Here is a 4,911-nt window from a genome sequence, read left to right on the forward strand (position 1 = left end):
TGCCCTCGTCAGGCTCATACTTTCGCATTCTTCCCATACCTGTTAAACGGATCCTGGGTTTTTTCCGGTTTGGATCACGTAGTAATGTGGGACCACACTGAAACAATCAATTAAACCTAGTCATGATAAATATTTTAGAGGATAGCGCATGTTAGGTCTGGGATAAGTCTGGGATTTGCCCTCACCATACTCATACTTTCGCACACTTCACAAACTCGTTGAACAGATCCTGGGTTATTTTCTGGTTTGGATCACATAGTAATGTGGTACCACACTGAAACAGTAGATTAAACAAGGTTTTGATCAATATTTTTGAGGATAACGCATGTTAGGTCTAGTTTAGGCCTGGGATTTGCCCTCATCAGACTCATACTTTCGCATACTTCAAATACTTGTTGAACAGGTCCTGGGTTTTTTTCTGGTTTGGATCACGTAGTAATGTGGCGCCACACTGAAACAGTCGATTAAACCTGGTTTCGATCAATATTTTTGAGGATAGCGCATGTTAGGTATAGGATAGGCCCAGGATTTTCACTCATCAGACTCATACTTTCGCATTCTCCACATACTTGTTGAACGGATCCTGAGTTTTTTCTGGTTTGGATCACATAGTAATGTGGTACCACACTGAAACAGACGATTAAACCAGGTTTCGATCAATATTTTTGAGGATAACGCATGTTAGGTCTAGGTTAGGCCGGGGTTTTTCACTCATCACACTCATACTTTCGAATTCTTTACATACTTGTTGATCGGATCCTGGGTTTTTACTGGTTTGGATCACGTAGTAATGTGGTACCACACTGAAACATTCAATTAAAGCTGGTCTTGATAAATATTTTAGAGGATAACGCATGTTAGGTTTGGGTTAGGTCTAGGATTTGCCCTCATCAGGCTCATACTTTCGCACACTTCACAAACTCGTTGAACAGATCCTGGGTTATTTTCTGGTTTGGATCACATAGTAATGTGGTACCACACTGAAACAGTAGATTAAACCAGGTTTTGATCAATATTTTTGAGGATAACGCATGTTAGGTCTAGTTTAGGCCTGGGATTTGCCCTCATCAGACTCATACTTTCGCATACTTCAAATACTTGTTGAACAGGTCCTGGGTTTTTTTCTGGTTTGGATCACGTAGTAATGTGGCGCCACACTGAAACAGTCGATTAAACCTGGTTTCGATCAATATTTTTGAGGATAACGCATGTTAGGTATAGGATAGGCCCAGGATTTTCACTCATCAGACTCATACTTTCGCATTCTCCACATACTTGTTGAACGGATCCTGAGTTTTTTCTGGTTTGGATCACATAGTAATGTGGTACCACACTGAAACAGACGATTAAACCAGGTTTCGATCAATATTTTTGAGGATAACGCATGTTAGGTCTAGGTTAGGCCGGGGTTTTTCACTCATCACACTCATACTTTCGAATTCTTCACATACTTGTTGATCGGATCCTGGGTTTTTACTGGTTTGGATCACGTAGTAATGTGGTACCACACTGAAACATTCAATTAAAGCTGGTCTTGATAAATATTTTAGAGGATAACGCATGTTAGGTTTGGGTTAGGTCTAGGATTTGCCCTCATCAGGCTCATACTTTCGCATATTTCTCTTACTTCATGGCTAGATCCTGGGCTGTTTCTGGATTGTGTCACGTAGTAATGTGGGACCACACTGAAACAATCAATTAAACCTGGTCTTGATAAATATTTTAGAGGATAACGCTTGTTAGGTCTGGGATAGGTCTGGGATTTGCCCTGATCATACTCATACTTTCGCACACTTCACATACTCCTTGAACAGATCCTGGATTATTTTCACGTTTGGATCACATAGTAATGTGGTACCACACTGAAACAGTCGATTAAACCTGGTTTCGATCAATATTTTTGAGGATAACGCATGTTAGGTCTGGGTTAGGTCTAGGATTTGCCCTCATCAGGCTCATACTTTCGCATATTTCTCATACTTCATGGCTAGATCCTGGGCTGTTTCTGGATTGTGTCACGTAGTAATGTGGGACCACACTGAAACAGTCAATTAAACCTGGTCTTGATAAATATTTTAGAGGATAACGCTTGTTAGGTCTAGGTTAGCTCTGGGATTTTCACTCATCAGACTCATACTTTCGCATTCTTCACATACTTGTTGAACAGATACAGGGTTTTTTCTGGTTTGGATCACATAGTAATGTGGCACCACACTGAAACAGACGATTAAACCTGGTTTCGATCAATATTTTTGAGGATAACGCATGTTAGGTCTAGGTTAGGCCGAGGATTTTCACTCATCAAACTCGTACTTTCGCATTCTCCACATACTTGTTGAACGGATCCTGGGTTTTTACTAGTTTGGATCACGTAGTAATGTGGTACCACACTGAAACATTCAATTAAAGCTGGTCTTGATAAATATTTTAGAGGATAACGCATGTTAGGTCTGGGATAGGTCTGGGATTTGCCCTCATCATACTCATACTTTCGCACACTTCACATACTCCTTGAACAGATCCTGGATTATTTTCAGGTTTGGATCACATAGTAATGTTGTACCACACTGAAACAGTCGATTAAACCAGGTTTTGATCAATATTTTTGAGGATAACGCATGTTAGGTCTAGTTTAGGCCTGGGATTTGCCCTCATCAGACTCATTCTTTCGCATACTACAAATACTTGTTGAACAGGTCCTGGGTTTTTTTCTGGTTTGGATCACGTAGCCATGTGCTACCACACTCAAAACAGTCGATTAAACCTGGTTTCGATCAATATTTTTGAGGATAACGCATGTTAGGTATAGGTTAGGCCGAGGATTTTCACTCATCAGACTCATACTTTCGCATTCTCCACATACTTGTTGAACGGATCCTGGGTTTTTACTGGTTTGGATCACGTAGTAATGTGGGACCACACTGAAACAATCAATTAAACCTGGTCTTGATGAATATTTTAGAGGATAACGCATGTTAGGTTTGGGTTAGGTCTAGGATTTGCCCTCATCAGGCTCATACTTTCGCATATTTCTCATACTTCATGGCTAGATCCTGGGCTGTTTCTGGATTGTGTCACGTAGTAATGTGGTACCACGCTGAAACAGTCAATTAAACCTGGTCTTGATAAATATTTTAGAGGATAACGCTTGTTAGGTCTAGGTTAGCCCTGGGATTTTCACTCATCAGACTCATACTTTCGCATTCTTCACATACTTGTTGAACAGATACAGGGGTTTTTCTGGTTTGGATCACATAGTAATGTGGCTCCACACTGAAACAGACGATTAAACCAGGTTTCGATCAATATTTTTGAGGATAACGCATGTTAGGTCTAGGTTAGGCCGGGGTTTTTCACTCATCACACTCATACTTTCGCATTCTTCACATACTTGTTGAACGGATCCTGGGTTTTTACTGGTTTGGATCACGTAGTAATGAAGTGCAACACTGAAACAGTCAATTAAACCTGGTTTCGATCAATATTTTAGAGGACAACGCATGTTAGGTCTAGGTTAGGCCGAGGATTTTCACTCATCAGACTCATACTTTCGCATTCTCCACATACTTGTTGAACGGATCCTGGGTTTTTACTGGTTTGGATCACGTAGTAATGTGGTACCACACTGAAACAGTCGACTAAACCTGGTTTCGATCAATATTTTTGAGGATAACGCATGTTAGGTATAGGTTAGGCCGAGGATTTTCACTCATCAAACTCATACTTTCGCATTCTCCACATACTTGTTGAACGGATCCTGGGTTTTTACTGGTTTGGTTCACGTAGTAATGTGGTACCACACTGAAACATTCAATTAAACCTGGTCTTGATAAATATTTTACAGGATAACGCATGTTAGGTCTGGGATAGGTCTGGGATTTTCACTCATCAGACTCATACTTTCGCATTCTTCACATATTTGTTGAACGGATCCTGGGTTTTTTCTGGTTTGGATCACGTAGTAATGTGGGACCACACTGAAACATTCAATTAAACCTGGTCTTGATAAATATTTTAGAGGATAACGCATGTTAGGTTTGGGTTAGGTCTAGGATTTGCCCTCATCAGGCTCATACTTTCGCATATTTCTCATATCTCATGGCTAGATCCTGGGCTATTTCTGGATTGGATCACGTAGTAATGTGGTACCACACTGAAACAGTCGATTAAACCAGGTTCCTATCAATATTTTTGAGGATAACGCAAGTTAGGTCTGGGATAGGTCTGGGATTTGCCCTCATCAGGCTCATACTTTCGCGTTTTTCACATACTTGTTGAACAGATCCTGGGTTTTTTCCGGTTTGGGTAACGTAGTAGTGTGGTACCACACTGAAACAGTCGATTAAACCTGGTTTCGATCAATATTTTTGAGGATAACGCATGTTAGGTCCAGGTTAGGCCGGGGAATTTCACTCATCAGACTCATACTTTCGCATTCTTCACATACTTGTTCAACGGATCCTGGGTATTTCTGGTTTGGATCACGTAGTAATGTGGGACCACACTGAAACAATCAACTAAACCTGGTCTTGATAAATATTTTAGAGGATAACGCATGTTAGGTCTGGGATAGGTCTGTGATTTGCCCTCATCATACTCATACTTTCGCACACTTCACGTACTCGTTGAAGAGATCCTGGGTTATTTTCTGGTTTGGATCACATAGTAATGTGGTACCTCACTGAAACAGTCGATTAAACCAGGTTTTGATAAATATTTTTGAGGATAACGCAAGTTAGGTCTGGGATAGGTCTGGGATTTGCCCTCATCAGGCTCATACTTTCGCGTTTTTCACATACTTGTTGAACGGATCCTGGGTTTTTTCTGGTTTGGATCACGTAGTAATGTGGTACCACACTGAAACAGTCGATTAAACCCGGTTTCGATCAATATTTTTGAGGATAACGCATG

This window comes from Colletes latitarsis, unplaced genomic scaffold (genome assembly GCF_051014445.1).
Source record: "Colletes latitarsis isolate SP2378_abdomen unplaced genomic scaffold, iyColLati1 scaffold0018, whole genome shotgun sequence".
In the NCBI taxonomy this organism is placed as follows: domain Eukaryota; kingdom Metazoa; phylum Arthropoda; class Insecta; order Hymenoptera; family Colletidae; genus Colletes; species Colletes latitarsis.